We start from the raw sequence: 12,500 nt of genomic DNA on the forward strand, positions 1-12,500 counted from the left end.
AGTTTCTCCAACTATGCGTTGAACCAGTTTTTTTATTATGTTTCATAAGATATTATTAGAGCCTGTGAAAAGTAAAAACTATTTTTGTTTAAGGAATGTAAAACGTTCGCAAGACGGAAAAATATATGCACTGGCCAACATATTTTTTTATTATTCTTTGCTTAGTGGCATATGCTATGTCGTACAGACGGTCGGGTTTCAATCCTGGCTTGAGGTAGTTGCCTGTCTAGCCGCACTGATGAGCTGTGAAACAGCGAAACAGTACTGTATGTGGATGACTACATATATATATATATATATATATATATATATATATATATATATATATGGAGTTTCAAAATGATCTGACACACTTGTTAATCAAAAAAAAAATTAAATAACAATTAAATAAAGAAAAAAATGTTATTTTCTTAAATACTTGAATGCCTTTTTATTTTACACGGTGTTAAATATTAAATCGGTCAAATGTTTCCCATCATTGCTAACGCACGAGACGCTCACAAAAGTTTTCTATAACTCGATGGATCATTTCAGATGGGTTAGTTGCAATTTCGAAATCAATTTTTAATTCTTCAGGCGTTGGCTGAATGCGTTGACATTCAAATATCCCTACAAGAAAAAATCACAGTTTAGATCAAGTGATCTTTCGGGCCAACCAATATCACCACGCAAAAAAAAAAAAAGAAAAAAAAAACCAACTGATTCCAGAACATTTCCTATTAGATAAATTTAAATTTTGACCCAATTAGAATAAAATGGCATTCTACGTGCATTAAAAAAAAAATAGGAAAATATTTTCTATATCTAACTGTGTCATATCATTTTGGGACATTCCGTATATACATGCACACACACACACACACACACACACACACACATACACACATATACACACGCACACACACATATATATGCATATATATATTTACATATATGCATATATATATATTTATATATATATATATATGTATATATAGAGAGATAGACAGAAAAAAGAATGAGATAGAGAGATATAAACGGGTCAAACCAAGTCACACCTCCATCAACGTTTCGTTTTTATTGTAAGACTTATTAAATAATAATATGATAAAAACGAAACATTGATGGACGTGTGACTTGGTTTGTTCTTATTTTTTAATATCTCCATCTTGCCAGAATTTCGATCACTATATATATATATATATATATATATATATATATATATATATATATATATGTATGTATATATATATATATATATAAACCATGTTTTTTTTTTATTTTAACTGTTGACATTCAATACTTCCCTTTCTGTACATATTGTACAATCTATAAAAGTGTGTAAGATTTATTTTCCATTAAACTAGCTTGTCATGATAGTTGTAACCCCTTGAAAAGTAATATTTACCGTTTGGAAAATGTCAACTTTAGAGAAATATCTTGCAGATTGCTGGTATAGTTATTATTTCTTTCGTCGTTTATATTAAAAAAAAGCATAACATCATAAATCAATACGTTTTATTTAAGTGAAAAAAAAAAGAAATGATTCCATTTAATGGGAATGTATTTTTTGTTTGTTTGTTTGTTTGTTTGTTTGTTTATTACTTGTATTTCAATTTTCAGATCAGCTGATCATAGATCGAACGGAGTTAAGTCCCCTGAACGTTTTCCATTCTCTCTCTCTCTCTCTCTCTCTCACACACACACACACACACACACACACACTCTCTCTCTCTCTATTCTTCTCTCTCTCTTTCCCTTTCTGTCTGTCTGTCTGTCTGTCTGTCTGTCTGTCTCTCTCTCTCTCTCTCTCTCTCTCTCTCTCTCTCTCTCTGAATACCATCAATTTATGATGTTTTCAAATTTGCTAAACCTAAAGAACTGTCTCTGTCGCATGTGAATAATTTTTTTAAAAATTCATAGATATAAAATAAAAATATTTTTAGGAAAAGCACAATTATAAAACGTTAATATTTATACTTGATTTGTAATGTGAAAAAATTAATTTCAAGTCGACATTTTATTTTGTTTTCAATAATTAGTTTTTTGGGGGGGGGGTGAAATTTAGCAGAGTGCTCAATTATAAGGAAAATCTGAAAATAAGAGCGTATCATGTATTAAATTTTAGATGAGATAACCCTATAATTAGGGACCGTTTTAAATACGCATATCAAGCTCTCTTCATCCAATGCATTATTGTGTCAGGTGTGTGTGTGTGTGTATTAATCTATTTGTGTACATTTTTTCTTTTCGATATTATTTTGATGCTCTATCGATGTGATCTCTCTCTCTCTCTCTCTCTTTGTCTCTCTCTCTCTCACACACACACACACACACACACACCACACACCACACATATATACACACGCATATACGACCTCACACTCATAGACACGCATGCTCGGATACACACACACGCACATATGTATATATATATATATATATATATATATATATATATATAGTTCGCCATGTATACGAGTGTGAGGTCTTATATGCGTATGTGCATATGTGTTCGCCATAATTACGATGGACATATGGGTAATCCTTCGCGCATCGGACGTGATTTTAGTGATCATCTGAAACCGCCAGTATCAACCAATGTCTAATGGATATTTTCTTGTATAGTATTATTCATAACAGATATATTACACACTTGTTAATGTAATTAAACTTTCTGTGTTTTTACTGCCTCTCTTTCTGTTAATATCTCTTTCTCTCTCTCTCTCTCTCTCTCTATATATATATATATATATATATATATATATATATATATATGTATGTATATATATATATATACAACAATTAAAAGGACTAAAAACAAGACCTTCCAAAGGGCGAATGAACTCTTTTTCTGGGTCAACGGCCAACTAGCACCGTGTATATTTGTGTGTGTGTATATGTGTATTGGGGTGGAGAGGGCTCCCGTAAGCCGTGGTGAAGGCAACCTTTCTAGGAGAAGCAAATCTCTGATTTAAAAAACCATAAAGCGGAAGACCATTACCCGCTTTAAGCTGGTCTGCAGTTTAACTTGTTGCTGGCTATCTTGCTCTTGCTTGTTGCTGGATCTCAACATTTTGAACCGAGAGAGAGAGACTTAGCTGTCGTACAAAGCTAAGACTCTGTAACATCATCTGTGTATAGATACTCCCTCAGGCATTTGGGCTTATGGACTTTAAGTCTCTGAGGGAGTGGCACTCGTCTGACAAGATGTTGCAATCATCATATATACAATTCTCCTTTCACGAGAATATGGAGGCACGTGTAAGAGCAGACGGAAAGTTCTGAGTCATTCAAGATAAAAACCGGTACGAAACAGGGTTGTGTTATGGCACCTGTGCTCTTTGCCATCTTCTTTTCAATCATGCTCGAGCATGCTTTTAAAGATTACGTGCAACGTGTCCATTTTGAGTTTAGAACTACCGGGTATTTTTTAATCATCAAAGATTCAAAGCTAAAACACTAACAAGAATTAGTTGACAAGTTTTCCAATGCCGCAAAAGCATTTGGTTTGACGATTACTATTAAAAAGGCAAAAGTTATCTACCAACCAAAGCCCACCCCGTTGCAGCAAGGTGGTGTGAATATTCCGAGACCAGAATATGTGGAACCGCCTCAGAAAATGTTAGTGAATAGACAGCCTCTAAAGTATATTAAATCCTTTGCATATCTCGGAAGTAAGGTGAATTCATCAGCATCACTTGATGATGAGATATTGAGCAGAATTTCAAAGGCGACTGATGCCTTTGGCAAACTGCGGTCAAGAGTATGGAATGAAAGAGGTTTGACTCTAAAGACCAAAATCTCAGTTTATCGTGCAGTGATTGTTTCGATATTCCTGTATGAATCGGAAGCCTGGGCCCCATACCGTAGGCAGATTGCGCAACTGGATACATTCCATAAGCGTTGCCTTCGCAGTATATGTGGATTAACATGGAAAGACAAGGCCCCTAACTCGGGGTTGTTTGCTAGGTGCGACATTTTAAGTATTGAGGCCTTCCTGATGAAGTCTCAGCTTCGGTGGGCTGGTCACCTTGTTCGCATGGATGAAAACCGTCTTCTTAAGCAACTAGCATACAGTCAACTGAAAGAGGGTAATCGAAATGTGGGTCGTCCATTTCTGAGGTACAGGGATAAGCTGAAAGACAATCTTAAGCACACAGGTCTGAACCCAAAAACCTTTGAAGAAGATGCTGCGGATAGAAAATTGTGGAGGGAAAAATGTTTTGCGGGCATTAACACATACATTGAAACACGGCTATCGAATCAAACAAATCTTCGTAGAGCAAGAGTAGGAACAGCACCTTCCCAGCCTGTGTCCTGTGAGTCGTGCGTCTTGGTTTGTGGGAGCAGAGCTGGCCTCGTGTTACACATGCGGCACAAGCATTGAAGGCAGAGTGAAACAGCGAATTTGTTGGCCCTCATGCGTCGAACACGACGGGAGAGTCCATTATTATTATATACAAAAATTCCATTTTCAAAATCCATATTCAATTGGATGAAAACAGTATACTTTACATACCGACTGAATTTTAACAAGACGAAATAATCAGCATTAAATATAATCTTTAACATCTTTAAACATATATACATGCCCACACGCGCACACACATGCGCTTATATACATATATAAAGCTGAATGTGTGTGTGTGTCTGTCTGGTCACGAATAGGCTCCTATATGGTTGACTATTTAAAAAAAACGGATTACATATAATGATAGAAGATGTATCGAGACGCAGGAATGGGTATGTTTGATTTGGCAGAACGGTGGTTCATTAAAATTACGGGGTCTGCGTTCGCGCTTGTTCCACAAAGTATGGAAATAAAAAATTAAAGAATTAAAAAATAACGTTTACAAGTGTTTTTGATATAGATGTACATAAGAATACTTTGATAAGTATGTTTTAACTTAAATAGGGATGGTATAATAAAATTGTGGGATCTGTGTTCGCGCCTGGCCTCCATAGAATGGAAATAGGCATAAACTTTAATAAAGATTTTTTATATCTATCTGCGTAAGTATACTTTGATAATTATGTTTCAGTTTGAAGAAATATGGTACAATAAAATTATGGGCGTTCGTTCGCGCCTGAACTCCATAAAATGGAAATACGTCAGAAAGTTTAACAAGGTTTTTTTAATATAGATCCACAGAATATTGTGATAAGTGTTTCAGTGTGAACAGGTATGGAATAATAAATTATTGGGTTTATCTATTTTATTTTTACTTTCATCATATTTTGCTTTGGTTTGATACACCCAAATTCGAAGCTATCTCTTTAGAACCCTTCCTTTTCATAACCTATCATACTTTCACAAATCAGAGTCCATTTTCTGTAGGCTGTTTTAGAACCCAGTCAAGGACGGGTACTTTTGCTAGTATATATATATATATATATATATATATATATATATATATATATATATATACAAATACGCGCCTGTATATACTTATATCCACATGTGCGCATATATAATATATATATATTTTTTTATATATAGACTAGCATGGGTTGCCCTGGTAATTGGAGATGTATGTTGAGCAAAAAAAAAATAAGTGGTCAAGTTTTTTAACTTTGACCCCTATTATGACCCCTTAAAATTTATTGTTTTGGCTCAAATTAAGTTATTAAGTTAAAGCCATGTGTAATGAATATATATCTAAAATTTCAAGTGTTTAGACCGAAAATTGTTGGAGGAGTTTGGTAGAGTTCTCAAAGGTCAAACAGTTGAACTTTGAACCCTTAATCGCTAAATTTTTGACAGAAAACCAATCACATCGATTTTTCCAAATCTCAGTACCCTTTATATCAAATTTCGAGTCTGTAGACTAAAAATTGACAGAGTTATTGCCTAGGGAAATGTACACCCACAGACACACAGATACACAGATACACACACACACAGACACTTTCACTTTTATAGATATAATAGATAGAAGATATATATATGTGTGTGTGTGTGTGTGTGTGTGTGTGTGTGTGTGTGTGTGTGTGTGTGTGTGTGTGTGTGTGTGTGTGTGAAAATCTCGGAATTGATTATCCATGAGATATGAAAATGTCATTCCAAAACACCACCACAGACATTCTGACAAACTCTAAAACCATGAAATTAATCGCGCTCGTTGAACTTTAATCCTTCCTTTGTCGACATTGATTTTTCGTTTCAAGTATTAACGCTGACATATTTTGACATAATAAGCGTATATAAGTCAATATGTAAGGCATTATATATATATATATAGGGTGACCAAAAAAAATGGGCCCCAACTCTAATTAGGGCCCGTTTGTTAGTGTTTTGTCCGAACGAAATTTAACACAGTGCATTCTGTCCCAGCTCCCACTGGGGTCTTGGTGTACTCGCGGTCGTTGATTCTGCCATGTCCTGTAAAATAAGGACAATCGGGGTAATACTGTTCCTATGCAGTTCTAGGATGTCCACCCTCCCAGGCCTTGCCTTCTCTCTTTGAGAAGGGGTTAGTTTATTGCTAATCGCCTAAGTTGTCCTTACCGGGTAATACCGACGGAGCTGCTCAGTAACTTTTTTCAGGTCTGAGTGCGCTGATCTCTCACCTCATATTTTCCGGCTCTGGTGTCACAGTTCTTGCAGCGGGATAGAACTAAATACCCTTTTTTATTCAATTTTTTCATCGTTTTGTTTTTGTTGGAGATGAAGCATCCTACTGGATAGCAGAAATTAACCCGGTCTAACGGAGAAATCTTTTTCTTTCTTTTTTTTTCTAATCTAACCGCCTTTTTTAGCTCAATGTTTGTATCTCTCTTACACTTGGTTCGCCGGGTAAATCCAACCAGGACGTGCTATTTATTTATTTATTTATTTATTTATTTATTTATTTCATAGGCTTGGTTGTTCCTGTGATTACTGGAATGCTGGAGATCTTTCTAAGATTCCAGGTTCTCTTCATGTCGTATATATAAAACATCGGTGCTTATTTATCTTCTCTCACTCTGTTTAAGTCAGATCATTAGGGGCACTAACTTTGACTAAGGTTGCTACTTTCTTCCTTTTATCTCATATCAGTATGTCAGGTTTAACGACCTCATTTTCCAGATATGAATCTGTATGGAGTTGCATAACCACAGTCAATGGTGAATGACTTATTAAGGGCAATTGTTTGTATTACTCTTGCACTTGGTTCATCGGGTATATCTACATAGTAGATTTTTTAAATTCTTTTTTCATGAGTCTGGTTGCTCCTGTAACAGAGCGAGTATGAGCGCGTGTGAGAAAATCAGCAGCAGCCGAAGGGTAGCTAGCTAGCGAAAATATTGCCAGCAGCCGTTAAAACACGTATGCAAATTAGCAAATGTGCGCGAGGTTGCATCTCAGGAAAAAGGGGAGAAAAATACACCGTGTGGTCGAGGAAACAAAGTGCGCGCCGGTCAAGATGGACATGTGAATAAGAAGGCGAGAAATTAGGTGGCGATGAAATTAAAAACCACATGAGCGTGCGAAAAAATTTTGAAAGATAATGAATTGCGTTATCGTGGAAGAGCCATGAATAAATGCATTTCATTTGCACTTAAAATAATGCTGATTCGAATTTTTTTTTTATTTCTTTCCTTTTTTATTTTTGTTGGTTTGTTCCTGCACTTCTATACTGGAATGATGGAGATCTTCCGAAAATTTGAGTTTCTTTTCATCTTGTACATGAAATTTTGGTATTCCGTTATCTTTTCCATCTAAACTGTTTAACCCTGCATAATTGTGGACATTAACTTCCACTAAGGAAGTGTCATCCTCTTCCTTGCCCCATACCACTATGTTGAGTTTAACAGCTTCATTTTATGAATATGTTGGTTGTAGGAATTGCATAGTCAAAGTGGATGATGTATAACTTATTACCAACTGTTTTTTTCTGGTATATGTTCCCAGGACTTGGTACAGTATTCGCTAGTCCAGTGGAGATATTTATATACTCCATTGTATCGCATTATATAATAATCGCCCCTCCAGTAAAATTTTCTTATATATTCGTCGTAGAATTACATTTATTGCAAAAAAAAACTAGCTAATTTGAATATTCCTTTAAACAGTTCTTTTAATTAATTCCCTATTAGTTTTTTTCGGTTTTCTTATAGGATGATCATCTTTAGTTTACTATTACGTGTAATTATATTCATGCAGATATTCTACATGATTTATAATTGCGTAATATGTGCGTAAAAAGGTTAACCTCTTTCTATATATATTTTTGCATGCATTAACTGTTTTTTTATGTGTGTTTATTCGTTAAATATTTGTTTAAAAAATTTTGCCTACCAAACTCCTTTCTCACTTGTTGATTTACAGACATAAAACTTAATATATAGTGTATTCAAACCTATACGTAACTTTATATTTGGGCTGTAGCCGGGGAAAACCTGTGCAAAAGTCTGAAAATTAAAAAAATAATTTTGTCAGGTGAAGGTCGAACGACGGTATTACGAATATGTATGCGTAATGTTATAGCTATTAGTTAATGTTTTATTTTTATCTATACAGCAAACATGTCTTCATAGCTCAGACATTAACGTCAAAGGAAGAAAATGAATTGTAAGCTAAACATTTTGGTTTCGATTCTCGGTGGTGGCACACGAATTATTTTTTTTTAACTTTTTAAATCATTACTATATATATATATATATATATATATATATATATATATATGTGTGTGTGTGTGTGTGTGTGAGAGAGAGAGAGAGAGAGAGAGAGAGAGAGAGAGAGAGAGAGAGAGAGTCTTTCCAAAAGTAAGGCTTTTATTTTTTAACTCTTAAACTAAAAAGTTGAAAGCTACAAAGTCCTGGGGCGCATTTTGTCATTCACATTTCTGTCGCTACTCTGAAATCGATGAACTCATCTCCTAAATGTGCTGACATAAACTGCATCCACTTCGTAAGTGTTCCACAGGCGCCTGTGAATGTTGATCGGTCCAATGTTTTTTTTTTCTGTTTGGAGGAATTCAATGATGCATGTCTGCTTCTGACGCCGTCTGTGACAGGTGATTTATTAGAGTCTGTCTCACACTGTCAACATCTGCAACAGAGAGATGGAACATTCAGGCGATAACAGTGCAATTGGCAATCCTCTCTAATCAATTCTGGCGGGATGAAAAAAAATAGGAGGCATTATTTTTGGTGCGTCTCTCGTATATTACTTCTGACTACTGTTACTATTTATTCGACGATGAGTTCAGCTCAATAGCACAGACTACTGTAACTGCTATTGTCGTATTTTTTTTTACTCAAGCAATCTAACTTAAATGCTATGCATCATTCACGCATCTTGTTAATATGTAAGCAACACACACACACACACACACACACACACACACACATCAAGGACGCACTAATTCACGTCTTACTCTTCGTAAAGCCGAAACAAATTTCCGTAAAATTTCTGATCTCGCCCGAACTCATTCATATCTACAACATTCTGGAACCCTTTCTATTTTTAAGTTTGGTCCCTTAACTTAAAATGGTGTCGGAAAGCTTATATAAAGTCGTTGTACTCGGTTAAGAAGAAAAAAAAAGTTTAAAATTTCTATTAACAAATACTATTCGCCAATAATGTTCTGTACGAGATGAACAACATTTAAAAAAAAAAAAAAAAAAAAAAAAATAGCACCAACAACGCGTACACATCGATACCGGATTTTAAAACCTTTATCTTCAAAAGTGGAAACCTATTTGTTTTGTTTTTTTCTCTTTTTTTTTTTAATTGTTTTTAGTTTTTTTTATTTTATTTATTTATTTTTTGTTAATTTGGGTGATTTTTTGTTTGTTTGTTTGTTTGTTTTTGTATTTATTATTTTTTGTTTTTATTTTTATTTATTTATTTATTTGTTTTTTTGTTTTTGTTATTTTTTGGACTTTTTTTTGGGGGGGGGGGTTATATGATCATTCATCCTAAGGTTAATATCAGTAAAATGGAAAATAAATGAGGAAATTTCGATTTTAAAAAAGGACATATCTGTCGAAATTTTCAGGCATTTAAAAGTCTGGAAATTTCGCTTTATTCACTTGAAAAATTTATTAAAATAATTTCTAACAAATGTTATTGAAAACTTTGCAAATCATTCGCTCAATAATAAAGACCAAGGTGTATTTATTTGTGCATTCATTCTTTTTGCATCTTTACAGTTATTGTTTCACCACGTTTCGGCCAACTCGTCCTCTGGCCTTCTTCAGATGATTAACCTCGACGGGATAGGAATGCTGAATTTTATAACTTTATCCCCAGTCATTACTGCTTTCTATAGATGTTGTTGTGTCACCACGTTTCGGCCAACTAATCCTTTCACCTGCTTGGGTAGGATTGAAATCGCTAGCTTATCTTCTAATAATGCTCACCTCGAACAATTATCAACGCTTCTATTCACTGCGCCGATGACTCATCTCAAAAGAATTCTTAAAAATAAAAAAATAAACAATAGTGTATATATATATATATGTGTGTGTGGGGGGGGTAATCGAGATAAGACACTGATTAGAAATCAGATGAAGGATTCTGATAGATATTACTTGAAGTAATACTTTCAGGGCGATCCTAGCCAAAAAGGAGAAGCTCAATATTTAAGAACAGAGCATGTTGAATAGAATGTTGATTTCCTTAATCCATGAAGTTTCAATAGTGGGAATCAACATAATCCCTTTCTATATATTCCTTTGGTCAAACAATAAATTCTTAATTCGAATATATGTGTCTATATGTTGTTTTTTCAGAATTTAAATATAACCACTAAACTTATATATATATATATATATATATATATATATATATATATATATATATATATATATATATATATATATATATATATATGAGAACGGTGTTTTTAAATCTTATTAGTCAACTATAAAATTAAATTCCTCATTTCAATATTAAGTGACTAATGGCATCCCGACCAACGCGCGCAAAATTATAGTAACATCTACGAATGTACACAAACGTCACGCGCGCAAAAACTCACACACACATGTACACACGCGCGAGCGAGCGCACACACGCGCGCGCATACATACACACAAATATATATATATAATTTTAAACCTATGTGGTATAATAATATCGTGGGGTATGCATCGCGTTGAATATCCATAAACATATGTGCGAATATCTACATATACGCGTATATGCGTATGTGTGTATGTGTGTGTGCGCGCACATGTTTGTTTATACGTTTATTACGTAAACTTTTCACATTTTTGTAATTGCTTATCTATTTTTAGAGTGAAAAGCTAGTAACTGCCAGCTGCTTCAATATACTGACAGTGTTAAGTATTCAGTTATTTATTAAGCCCTAATTGAATCTTCGTTTTATTTATTCGTTTATTTTCTCTTAAACCAAATTATTTCGATGACCTCACCTATTTTCACTCTAGACCACGTGACATGCGCCCAGTGAAACTACATTGCTTGGCCTTTTGGCCAAGATCAAAGTGTAGTATCTATTCCGGCAGATACTGCAAGCTATGACTAGCTATGACTAGCTATGACTAGCAAAGACCAGATGTGGGGGCAACCCCACATGCCTGACCTTTAACCAGCTCCCATTTCCCACCTCTCGGGGGCTGGTCCCCTTTTTCCCTTCCCCCTCCCTTCACTCCTCACATTAAAAATTGGCCTTGTGCCTAATTTGCTCGGTGGGGGAGCAAATAAATACCATCTGTTCCGGCAGATACTGCAAGCTATGACTAGCTATGACTAGCAAAGACCAGATGTGGGGGCAACCCCACATATCTGACCAGTCAAGTCAAGGATTCGTCACTTGACACTCAGTCCAACAGGTGAGGGGCCGGGAACCGGACCAGCACCTGTTGGACTGAGGTACACCGCCTGGGTAATACCTAGGAGGTCCATCCTCCCAGGCCTTGCCACCGGGCTTTCCGGTGGGGCAAGTTTATTGCTTGCTGCCTGAGGCGCCCCGACCGGGGAATGCCGACGGGGTTACTCAGGCAATTTTTAAAATTGCAGGAGTACCCCTCCTTTAGGGGAGCCTGCGGGGTTCCCACTTTCCGGCCTTGTGCCACATTTTGCTGATGTGGGCAGCAAATAAATATCAACCCCACATGCCTGACCTTTAACCAGCTCCCATTTCCCACCTCTCGGGAGCTGGTCCCCTTTTCCCCTTCCCCCTCCCTTCACTCCTCACATTAAAAATCGGCCTTGTGCCTAATTTGCTCGGTGGGGGAGCAAATAAACACCATCTGTTCCGGCAGATACTGCAAGCTATGACTAGCTATGACTAGCAAAGACCAGATGTGGGGGCAACCCCACATGCCTGACCTTTAACCAGCTCCCATTTCCAACCTCTCGGGAGCTGGTCCCCTTTTTCCCTTCCCCCTCCCTTCACCCCTCACATTAAAAATTGGCCTTGTGCCTAATTTGCTCGGTGGGGGAGCAAATAAATACCATCTGTTCCGGCAGATACTGCAAGCAAAGACCAGATGTGGGGGCAACCCCACATGCCTGACCTTTAACCAGCTCCCATTTCCCACCTCTCGGGAGCTGGTCCCCT

General features: G+C 35.9%; 1 long non-coding RNA gene across 1 annotated transcript in view; it reads left to right on the forward strand.

Annotated features, from left to right (window-relative positions):
- The window catches only part of LOC145248924 (uncharacterized), a 355,269-nt gene that overhangs the window by 37,755 nt on the left and 305,014 nt on the right, over positions 1-12,500 (forward strand). The window lies entirely within an intron of this gene.

The sequence above is a fragment of the Euprymna scolopes genome, chromosome 27 (genome assembly GCF_053919585.1).
Source record: "Euprymna scolopes isolate OS-2025 chromosome 27, ASM5391958v1, whole genome shotgun sequence".
Taxonomy (NCBI): domain Eukaryota; kingdom Metazoa; phylum Mollusca; class Cephalopoda; order Sepiida; family Sepiolidae; genus Euprymna; species Euprymna scolopes.